Below are 12859 nucleotides of genomic sequence, written 5' to 3'. Positions count from 1 at the left end.
AACAAAATCTAGCATAATGAGATTTACTTCCCTTACAGACAGACGACTTTCACACGTTTGTTATTGGTGTGATGGTGTGTGTGTTGTTAGTGGGGGGGGGGGGCTAAAATGAAATGAAATGGAGTTTAACGTCCTACTGTTCTTCTCCGAAGTGGGCTAATGAAGACGGGCGTACGCCATACAGTGTGCTATGAGGGAAATTTTGCCCGGACAGCGGCGCTACGGCCTACTCTTATATCAAATTCCAACTGTCAAGGGATCTTTTAAGTGCACGCCAATGTCTACACGGGACCTCGGCTTTTCGTCCCATCCGAACGACTATACAGCTTTCCTTGTCAGGCCCTCCGTCCTCCATCACTGACAAGGGGGAATCACGCCAGAAAATCCGGATGAACTTTCTCGGCCAATACAGGGATCGAACACCCGACCTCAGGCTAGCGAGCCAGCGTCTTACCCACTTATAGCCATCGTGATCCCGGGGGGGGGGGGCGCTAAAGAATCGAACTTCTGGCTTGCGGTTGTGTTTTCGATGTAAGTGTATGTGGGACATGGAGATTGTGACGCCTTCTCAACGCACAATGCTTTTACTCCGGGTACTCCGGTTTCCTCCCACAAGAAAGACCCCTACGCGTGCGGTAAGATAATGAAAATGAAAATAAGACAACTCGTCTGTGATATTACCTTCGATGGAGAGAGAGAGAGAGAGAAATGGGGTTTAACATCCACTCGACACAAACTAGGTCATTTCGGGACTAACATATGGTTTAATTTTATTTCAATAATTCGCTTGCGCGTAGGGGTATTTAGCAGTGGGAGGAAACCGGAGGACCCGGAGAAAACCCACGAGGTTGGACAGGCGACCCTATTCCTTGTCACGTACAACCGGGGATTCGAAACCACGCCAGTCGACTCAATGACAGATTTTATGATACAGCGCGCGCACGCTAACCATTCAGCCATCCAACCCCCCTACCTTCGATGGAAGCAGACGTTAAGAAAAACATCAACTCGTTTGTTTACTTCCTGTTTGACAGTTGACAGTTAAATATCGTACTGCATCGTCTTTAAAAATTATAATAAAACTGTGATATTGTCTAGGCCTACACTAAACTGTTCTCCTAATCACGGATTACCATTATGACATGGATGGTTTTTATGACGTTATGACGTCAAACCCCTGGGTCACTTAAGAGTTAAGTCAAGAGAGAATTTAACGTCCACTTGACACAAACTAGGCCATTTCGGGACTAACATATGATTCAATTTTATTTCAATAAATGGCTTCCGCGTACCATGGGTATTTAGCAGTGGGAGGAAACCGGAAGACCCGCAGAAAAACCACGATGTTGGGCAGGCGACCCTACTCCTTGTCACGTACAACTGGGGAATCGAAACCACGCCCATTAACTCAATGACAAAACTTATGATGCAGCACGCACGCGTAAACCATTCGGCCATCCACCCCCACCCCACTCCATTTTAGATAAAGAGCTATTCTTTCCTGCTATACTAGTTTAAAATGAAGATACTGAAAAGTTCGGGGCGAAGGTATTCGGTTTTGAAATATAATGAAATGGGGTTTAACGTCTTCTGCCCCGACTGGGCCAATGAAGATCAATCCTTGAAGTGTGCACAATATACAATAATAAACAAAGTATCGATTATCTATTTTTAGATTAAATTATTAAATGTTGATTGCATATTAATCCATTAAAAATGGCGACCATGCGATGCTTTAGAGGATTAATTATGGGACTGTCATGTGAATAAGAGTCTAAATTAGTAATTTAGTAATAACAGTAATCTTCAGATTTACATCTTACATAATGCATCTTTTTTTTTTAGAATTATAGTTTAAACTTTAGATTTGATATGAGAAGTTAAAAACAATTCGGGCTCAAGATTCATAAAAACATTCTCAGACTTAACTCAAAATTTTAACTAAAATATAGCCCTTTATAAAACTTTTGTTATTTTAATGTATCAAATACATCAATAAGAAACTATGTGCAAATTCTGGATCAAAGACACTTCTTGAGTGAATTCTTAACTAAAGTCTTAGAATACGTTCACACATTATATCTTCAACGTCAAATTGTAATGAATGACACGAGGTGTGTGTAGCGAGAGCGTGATCATGGGCGTTCTCTCCGCTCTCGGTAAGCTGTCTCCGTTGTCGCCACGTGGATAGCAACCTGATTCAAATACAGATCTATATTTCGTTTCGTTTTTTTTGTACTTTCGATGGTCTACACTACATGAAGATCTGACAAGTTGCACTCGAAGGTCGTGTCAGGGGTCTTACGAGCGGCTTTTGACCCTATGACGCCAGACATTGATTAATCAATCAGCGTTGACGTTTCTAGTGGTTTACAAACAGTTCCGTGCATGGCACGCCAAGATGTCGCCGTAACAGACCGTTTCATTGGCTTACCACTCACTTCAATCAAAACGCGAGTAATATAACAACTCTTCCAGATCCTAGTGTTGTAAAGACAAGTAAAACGAAATTTTGAACGAAATAGGATCTGTGTTTTTATCAAATTGCGTGGATAAGGCACATGAATCATACCCGCATAGTGACGCCGTTACCTGTAGCACTCTTTACGTTTCTACCCTGACCCCAATACGCTCTTATTACGCTGACAAAATAAAGAAAGAGAGAGAGAGAGATAGAGGGGGGGGGGGGTTAACGTCCACTCGACACAGACTAGGTCATTTCGGGACTAACATATGGTTTACATTTATTGACTCAATGACAGGCCATATGATACATCGCGCACGTGCTAACCATTCGCCCCCCCCCCCCCCCAACAAAATACAGAATAAGCAATTAAAAAAACTATTTTTTACACAAATGGATACCAACACAATAAGTTCCAACGCATTAATGCAGCCTGTACTACCAATATGAAAATAAAATTTATTCAAACTCTTTTAACAGTTCGTCTCATCGTTTTAAAAAAAAAAAAAACTCTCCAGAGATCGGCATCTCGATCACAAACGATTTCGATGCTACATGATGCCACAATACCTTTATTATATAACAATATGCCACATGATGCCACAATACCTTTCCAATTTTCTTCTTGCAAACTATTCCTCTCTACATATTCTCAAAGTTTTTACCAACTTTCTAAATTGTTGAAATTTGGAGGTTGAATGACACCTCCGGAAACTGTGCAGCGATTCGCAAGAGTACGACACGACCAGCAAGAATTTGTAATATACGGATTGTATAGTATTTAATGGGTGATCAGACAGGAAATGTAATTGTTTGGGCTCTAACAATTATATAGGTATGTACATAATTGATTTCCCTCGATTTGTACTCCGTTAGGAGGTGGCGATTTTTCGTGCTTCCGTGACATGTCATAATATGGTCACTTGCGAAAACGACCGTCATGAAATATAGAGAGGCTGAAGAAACATTAGTTAAGAAAGAGTTTGCCATTCTTGCTATAATAATTCAAAAATGGATGATAAAAAAGAATATATTGAAAATTTCAGTCAAATTACTTTATTCTGAACGGAGTTATCACTGTTTGAATTTTGTACTAGAAATAGGCATCAACTGTGTCTGTACTGTCTACGAGAATCGCCGATCGTTTGATTGACAGACGACAACTCCACCCACATATTCTCGATTATCAAGTAACATTCTCAATGGCAATGATACCCTCGCTTGGCAGGTCTTTCATCACCAATCTCCGCTAGTGACGTCAGTGACTAACGGTAAACGTCAGCTTGGTCAGCCATTTATTGATTTAGTTTTAAATGGAAGACTGTATCCATGCCATCCGAGGGTCTACAGAGTTGATCTTGAGCTTGTCATGTAAATACAGGTCTAATCAATAATTTCTATAACACATGAAGCCTAAATAGGCAGATTTAGCTCTTGCATAATGTATGTTTAATTGAAACTGTGAGTTTTGACTGTTGTCTGAATAATGAGACAATAGTCGAGTGTGATAAGTAACGTCAGAAAGTTCAAATAATTCTTGTGGGTGTAACCGCGTTTGTTGGATATTTTTAGATATTTTCATCATAATCATACATTTACGCCTCGGTGAGTTTAAAGCAGGCCCACGGCTAGGGTTTACACATGCTGAGAACTATGAAAATGACGGAAAATTTCGATTTTGGCGCTGAATTTGCGATATTGGCGTATTATGATATTATGATAATTTGAAGGAAGGAATACGACTTTAGCGTACCTATAATAATGTATGAGAAATACGGAAAGTTCGGAATCGGGATAAAGTGCGACTTACTTGAATTTTGAAGATTATCACGTCTGGTGCGCAGTGCCGGACTGGGCCCACCTGTCCACCTGTCCGTGACAGGTGGGCCTAAGCTCATTTAAAAAAAGTGGGCCTAAGCCTATAAAGAAAAAAGAGAAAGAAAAAAGAAAAAAAGGAAAAAGAAAAGAGAAAGAAAGGAGAGGGTGAGGAAAGAAAAGAAAGAAGGAAGGAGAGGAGAATTCTCAAATTCATCTTATGATAGGCCTAGTGCTCTTAGGTCATTCTGTTATCTAATTGTATCTGGAAATAAAAAAAATTGCCTCCCCCAGACCCCCCTCGGATGCTCGTGCGCCTTCGGCGCGTACTTGTGTGGGCCTTGGTCAATGACCTGACAGGTGGGCCTTTGGCCAACCAATCCGGCTCTGCTGGTGCGCGCTTGAATCCATCTCATCTCCACCTTGCGTGAATTTGACCTGGAAAATTTCTTACAATCCCCATGTGGCTTTCTCAGGGTAGATTTCTTCGGGTGTCGGTATCCGGTCGGTTTCTTGTTTAGGCGCCCATGATCTAGTCGTGGGCTCTCCGGGATAAGGCACCCCACAGATCACGCCGTTTTGGGCGCTCCATGAATCAAGTTGTGTGATTCATTATGATGCGCCTCACCATTTGGGGGACGCCTCATATATAAGGACGTGATTGGCAAGGCGCCCATAAAATCCAGTGACATTGGTTGGACGTCCGCCAATCTCGTTATGGGCACGTTCGTCTTTGGCTTCGGCTTCGTATTGTGTCTATTGGAAAAGGCGCCTTCGATGCGTATTGGGGTCGCCGTTTTCCTCCAGGTTGGCTTGGATACAGCTTGGATTTAAAAGGTCGTCCATTTAAAATTAAATCAATAAATGGCTGACCAAGCTGACGTTTACCGTTAGTCACTGACGTCATTACCGAAGACTGGTGATGAAAGGCCTGTCAAGCGAGGGTACCATTGAGAAGGTTACTTGATAATCGAGAATATGTGGGTGGAGTTGTCGTTTGTCAGTCAAACGATCGGCGATTCTCGTAGGCGGTACAGACAGTTGATGCCTCTAGTCCAAACTTCTAGCAGTGCAAACTCCGTTCAAAATAAAGTAATTTGACTAAAATTTTCAATATTTTCTTTTTTTAACATCTATTTTTTAATTATTATAATAAAACTTTTAGTACATGCTCTTAAAGGGACAATAACACTCTAGCCATATTCTAAGTATTAGATGTTTAAGTGTCCTACCTGTTGTGTTAATTATCCATTACATACTATTTTACTTGTCCAGAGGGTTCAAAAATATTTTTAAATCCAAGTCACATTTGAAAAGGTTTACGATAATCTTTTCAAATCATTTAGTTAATTTTTCCAATTTAGGTGTGTTAAGATGAAATTTGTATCATCAATTAATAGGAATACTGTAAAATAGTACAATTTGTTGACCAGAATAAAGATTGGGACATATTATTCAGTTACAACAAGAGTGGTATTGAGCCTTTAAGTGTTCCGAGAGCAGGTTGGGGGAATATCATCCTAATTAATGCAATAGTTAAACTGATATTTAAGGGAGATTTTTTGGTTTTACTTTAATAGCTTGATTAAAGACAAACCTTGTGGATTTTCTCCGGGTCCTCCGGTTTCCTCCAATTGCTAAAGAACCCTACTCGCAGTCAAATTATTTAAGTCAAGATAGTCCCGAAATGACCTAGTTTGTGTCGAGTGGACCCCTCTCTCTCCCTCTCTTTCTCTCTCTCTATTAATGAACACTATGCTTTCTATAGAAGGGATTTAGGTGACATTTTAATTAGGTCTCTTTACATCGTAATTTGATGTATTTTTTTATCATTCTGTTTGAAAGTTTTAAAATGAATTACCACGCACTTGCTGTTTGACTTGATAGAAAATTACATTCCTTCACGTTTAAGGTGTGCTGTTGCTATCGCTCTGTGCATCAGGGCGCGCATAAATCTCAATCTAGTTGCGTTCTTTGTTGCTCTCCTCGGTCCGTCGTTATCGCCTTCATCAACTGCGTATTTTTAAATCCACAAAACAAACGTCAGCAAGTGACAAACTGACGATGGGTATTTTTGTTCTTGCTTCCCATTAATCTTCCTTAAGGGCAAGGTAAAATGACACCAGAAAATATGGAAAAATTATTGCAAAACCAGAAAAATGGCCCTTGGATATAAATGCCTAAAATACAATACATTACTCACAGATCATTTTGTTACTACCGCTGGCCCTTTACAGACCCGTAGCTAGAAAAACCAAAAAACCTCCCTTAAATATCAGTTTAAAGTAGCTAGGTCTCTAACTCAATATCATCCAAAATCTTCGACATTGAAAACACGATTTATTTGTCGGTTTAAATCAACATTGGTGTTGTGATCTTACCGGGAAAAGATGGCCTTCTGATATCCAATATTTAAAGACAAAATAAACATTTTACAATTGGTACACGAATCGTGTACCATAATGCGGTTCAGCGCTATTTGTAATAAGGGACTCGAAAAACGAGGCTAGGCATATTCCACAAGTCATGTCAAATGGTGACATCATATTCTTATCTGGAAAGCATACCCAATAAATACTATCGGCGTAGACATGAATAACCCGACGCTAGAGATTGAAATTCGATTGAGAATACTTGCGTATTTCGCCGAACCTAACTGATTAGAAATTACAGTAAAAACAGAAACGATTGAATGTAAATCAATTTATATACATTCATATTACATTATTGTATGCGTTGCGGCCCATTTGTGTCAATTTCTAGGTCCCAAATATTTAGCCCCTTTAACTATTGCATTAATTAGGATGATATTCCCGCAACCTGCCCTCGGGACACTTAAGAGCATGTATTAATAGTTTAATAAAGATGATTCACTCGTTTACCTAAATACAGAATTACAAAAACTATTATTATTCATTAATCATCATCAACGACGACACAACAATAAACTTTTCTTGTCGTAACCGGTGAACCCCATCCTAGTGTACCGGATTGGACGAGTCGGTTAACTGAAGTATATAAGGCGTAAATTTCTAGCTGAACATCAATCAAGCGAGTTGTTTCACAACGAATAAGGTTTGTGAATTGGATAGCTGAATCACAAGAAACACAAATGTTCTGGCCTTTTTGGTTTCTTGTTCTAGGTTAGTAAACTACTTTACCACTTTTATTATATCTAATACAATGGATAAATATGGTTTAATGACACGTCAGCATCAACGGGAATATATTGCTCCAAATAAATCACATATATTTCATTAAAAGATAAACGCAAATATTGCTTATAATTAAAACATTGTAATCTCAATACATATTCTTGAGCTTGTTTTTCCAACACTTGATTTGGTATGATATATCGTTAAAATATTTATTTTTTAAAAGTTGTTTCCATGAAATGATCCGCCAAAGGATCCCTCTGACTTCAATTGTGTAACAGAATGTAATTATATATAATTACATTTGAAATTTGTCTGTTTTACCATTCATATACAAATTTTAAGAAAATAATGTTTAGTAAACTACGATAACCATTGCTCAGTGTGTATTGGCTCACTCACATGGAAGTCTCGTGAATCGAAACCACGCCAGTTGATTCAATGACAGACCTTATGCTACAACGCGCACGCACTAACCATTCGTCCATCCCCTCACCATTTTGGTAGTTAGAATTCTATATAAGAGTACGCAGTAGCTCCACTGTCGTGACCAAATTTTTCTCATAGCACGCTCTATGGCGTATGCCCGTCTTCATTAGCCCAGTCGGAGCGTAACAATAGGACGTTAAACCCCATTTCATTTATGGTATTACTCATGTAAAAAGTGGAAAACAATTCTTCACACGCCTATTTAGGAATCTAACTTGATATTTTTGTCATTTATTTTAGGTTGCTTTGTAATTTGACCTGTAATGTAATTTCTATGTCGAGGTGTTCGTGAACCTGACTTGCCTCAGGCTCCTCGAGTTCTAAAATCATTAGATATAGTTTAAACGATTGTCACCATTGACGTAAATAACTGTGCAGTAACACGTGAACCCCTCGTTAAGATTTCACTGCAGTTAATTTATATTTAAATTATTTACATTCTGAATTCAACCAATTATTGAGAGGGAGAGAGAGAGAGAGAGAGAGATTGATATTAAAGTTAACATTGGTTTTACTTGAAACATCAACATTGCTTGTGTTAGTCGCACATACGTGCATTTTCCTTATTTCGAGGTCAATCCTGACCAAATCTGCACACCCTTTATATAGCCCCACCTATAGTCATACAATAATGTAACTTTTGTACTAAACCAGTATGTTTTCTCGGTTGATTCTTATGGCGGTGGTGATACTGACCAAAGCGGGTCAAATCAGCACAATTTTAAAGTTGCAATTTCATATTTTTAAGTTATATTTTTAAAAATTATTAAAATAAAGCCTTAAAATAGAGAGAGAGAGAAATGGGGTTTAACGTCCACTCGACACAAACTAGGTCATTTCGGGACTAACACATGGTTAGATTATATTTCAATAATTCGCTTGCGTGTAGGGGTCTTTAGCAGTGGGAGGAAACCGGAGGACCTGGAGAAAACCCAAGAGGTTGGACAGGCGACCCTATTCCTTGCCACGTAAAACCGGGGATTCGAAACCACGCCAGTAGACTCAATGACAGACTTTATGATACAGTACGCACGTGCTAACCATTCAACTATCCAAACCCCCGCCTTAAAATAGATTGTATCTATAAACAGTCCTATCTTGTTAAAGAATAATCCTATTAATCCTATAATTCACTATTGCCAGTTGAGAAATTGGCAAAAATATAATTTTCATCTTCAAATTCAAACGTTTGAAGATAACTACTCCATGCTGGAGAATAGAAAACAATGGAGGTAATTGGGAGGTAATTGTGTTATTATTTCCGGTGTTATGATTTTAAAGTGTGAGAATGACACCTATGATTGTATAATAGTGAGTTGACAACCTATTGAGCAAAAGACATAGAAATAATTATGTTTTGACTTTTTTAGAAAATATGAAATTGTAACTTTAATATGTTGGTGAGGAAGTTACTGACCGAAGTTACGATCTCTGAGTCTGACCGACTACAACTTGATGATATATGGATAACGGGCCAGTTTGTTCTTTAGACGGCGGATGACCGAAACGGGTAAAAACAGCACGATGTTTGACCAAGTTTGACCAAGGGATAAAAGCACCACGATCTCTGAGTGTGACCGCAAAACGCTTTCATATTTGGACGACAGAGTTACTGGTCGAAACGGGTCAAAACAGCAGAATGTCTGACCTAGTAAATGTTGGTAATACATTTGTGACTACTTGGCTTATTCTTCGGACAGCGGAGTTACTGACCAAAACGGATGAAACAGAGAGAGAGAGGAATGGGGTTTAACGTTTACTCGACACAAACTAAGTTATTTTTGGACTAACACATGATTCAGTTTTATTTCAATAATTCGCTTGCGCGTAGGGTTCTTTATCAGTGGGAGGAACCGGAGAAAAGGCGACCCTACTCCTTGTCACATACAACTGGGGAATCGAAACCCCGCCAGTTGTCTCAATGACAGATCTTATGATACAGCGCATACGTACTATCCATTCGGCCATCCAACGCCCCGGATCAAACAGCTCGATGTTTTTAATGAAACGACACATACAGCCCGACTTGTGCGCCTTCCTGCGAATTCTACTTTCTTTTAAGGGAATAAAATAAAACAATGGTGTTATATTAACATCTTATAAGACCTATAAGTATTTTATCATTATACCCCTTGCTGTTTTATGTTGTCACGATTCAACACACCTGTGAACCCGACATAAAACTGTTAAAAACATCCTTATATCCATCATACAACCCGGATATACGTCACTTTATAAACATTAAATTATATAAATCTCAGCATTACGTTACTTTTATAGTGTAACGCCTCTTGTGATTCACATTGGTCCAGTGGACGGAAGTTCTGGTTAAGATCCAGTTGTTGACCGAGAACTTTCCCACAGATTTACCTTGTAATGCAGGAAGGAGGACCTAGAATAGCGTCTTGTCAGGGGCTGTCAAGGAGACGGCCTTAACTTTGGGGCTCCAGGGAAAAAATGATCGGAGATGGAAGCTGCAGCATTTCATTTTCTCATTAAATTAAATTCATGAAATGTCCCTTCAATATGTAGATCTGACATCCCCCCACCCCCTCCTGAAAATCCAGAATCCGCCCAGACTGTTAACTAATTGTATATTTTTATTTTGGGGATCACGTGGCTAAGTGGGTAAGACGCTAGCTCGCTAGCCTGGAGGTCGGGTGTTCGATCCCTGCATTGGCCGAGAAAGTTCATCCAGATTTTCCGGCGTGGTTCTCCCTTGTCAGTGATGCAGGACTGAGGGGCTGACAAGGAAAGCTGTCTAGTCGTTCGGATGGGACGAAAAACCGAGGTCCCGTGTACACATTGGCGTGCACGTAAAAGATCCCTTGGCAGTTGGAATTCGATATAAGAGTAGGCCGTAGTGCCGCTGTCCGGGCAAAATTTCCCTCATAGCACACTGTATGGCGTATGCCCGTCTTCATTAGCCCAGGTTAGGAGCAGAACAGTAGGACGTTAAACCCCATTTCATTTCATTTCATTTCATTTATATTTTTATTTTCAGGGTTGACCCGTGTACAAAAGATAACTGGATTACAGTGGGAAGGAGTAGTTAAAGGAGCCATACCATCTACAGCCGTCCCAATCAGGCCTAATGGCGCTTCCCTCTTTTACTTCTGCGAGGTGGTAGTGTCCTCGAAGGGGGTAGGCATCAATTTATTTAGTTTATTTTACGGACTCTCATTTTATTCAGGTAGATTAGGTCGATATTTTCACAGAAAACCTGAACATTGGCATGTAGGTAGTTTTTGATGCCCTCTATCGAATAAGAGCGCGACAGAAGCCATCTGACCTTATTGTACGCGCCATTTTGGATTCAAAATGGCCGCCTCTGATTGCTTTAGGAGTTTACCTATTTCAGTTTCACGGGATAATAGATCCGATTGTTTTTTTTTTACCTAAGCGACCTGATTATTAAACGTCTGACATTTAATATGTTTTGTTTTATCAAATTGTTGAGACACAGACCCGTAGCTAGCGTGGGGGGGGGGTGCACCGCCAACGTGCCCATATCAGTATGGGCGCCCCATAAAGCCGATTGACATTTGTTTGGCAGTCCCCCCCCCCTCCCGCTAGCCACGGGCCTGAGACAACATCAGATTGTTGAATATTATTCGGAAATTGATTTACAGACTAGTAAGAATTAATAAATATTTCGACTAGTTGAAGGAATCTAGTGTAGCGAACATTGACTCCCACCTAAGTTGGACAAACGTTTCTCACCTTCAGTGGGTTTCAGACGAGTTATTTCCCCTGGTTTAGAAAATCGGTATCAGGCCAGTTATTTCCCCTGTTTTAGAAAATCGGGTTTAGACCAGTTATTTGGATATCCCGTATACATGTAGATAGAAATTCAGACATTTTACTTATTCACAGATTAATGATATTTTTGAAAGAGATTTTCCACGCAACAGGCGACTGTGGTTAAGCCGTAAATGAAATGAAATGAAATGGGTTTAACGTCCTACTGTTCTGCTCCGAAATGGGCTAATGAAGACGGGCATACGCCATACAGTGTGCTATGAGGGAAATTTTGCCCGGACAGTGGCACTACGGGATCTTTTACGTGCACGCCAATGTGTACACGGGACCTCGGTTTTTCGTCCCATCCGAACGACTAGACAGCTGTCCTTGCCAGGCCCTCCGTCCTGCATCACTGACAAGGGAGAATCACACCGGAAAATCTGGATGAACTTTCTCGGCCAATGCAGGGATCGAACACCCGACCTCCAGGCTAGCGAGCGCCTTACCCACTTAGTCACGGTGGTCCCCTGTGGTTAAGCCATGTGTCGTGTTGTGAGAATTTAGAGAACAGGTGATCGATCTAATAAAGGTGTTAGAAAACAAAACAATAACATAATAATACAAAACGTGTTTGAATACGTCTCATAATAGTTATTTCATATATTATTTCAGGGACAAAGAATACCTGGTACACTGAGACCAACAGACAATTCCTGTAAATACGAAGTAGACGATGCTGTTAAGAGCTCAACAGAGTTCAATGTTCTCGTTAACCCTAGTGGAGCCTCTTTAAAGTGGGAATACGGTAATCCGAGGAAGGGTGTCCCCGCTGGTGCTGTGAAATGTCATGAAGGCGATAACTGTTACTTAGGACAAAGTATTTACGGTGATGGAATATGTGCGGAACTTCCCGGGAAAATATTTACTGATCAGATTCAAATGATTATGACTAACGATGAAAAGATTTTTAAATGCCCTTTTAAAATGTTCTTAGTGGAAACTGTATGAAATTAAACTGATTTCATTTGGTATAAAACATTTGGTATAAAACATTTGGTATAAAACATTGTGTTCTGCACGACGAAGTAAAACATAATTGTGTAATGAATATTATAAAATATGTTTAATCATTTAGTTGGCATTGAGTTTACACATATATCCTTACACCCATACCAACATCATTACATTCACC

General features: G+C 39.8%; 1 long non-coding RNA gene across 1 annotated transcript; it reads left to right on the top strand.

Annotated features, from left to right (window-relative positions):
* The first annotated feature begins 7263 nt into the window (after positions 1 to 7263).
* Positions 7264 to 12801, top strand: LOC126830227 (uncharacterized). The gene is made up of 3 exons (XR_007683766.2): positions 7264 to 7422; positions 10928 to 11067; positions 12340 to 12801. It is a non-coding gene; the product is annotated as an uncharacterized LOC126830227 (long non-coding RNA).
* The last annotated feature ends 58 nt before the right edge of the window (positions 12802 to 12859 follow it).

The sequence above is a fragment of the Patella vulgata genome, chromosome 8 (assembly GCF_932274485.2).
Source record: "Patella vulgata chromosome 8, xgPatVulg1.2, whole genome shotgun sequence".
NCBI lineage: Eukaryota > Metazoa > Mollusca > Gastropoda > Patellidae > Patella > Patella vulgata.
The sequence above is the reverse complement of the archived record's forward strand: the minus strand, read 5'-3'. Positions and strand labels throughout refer to the sequence as shown.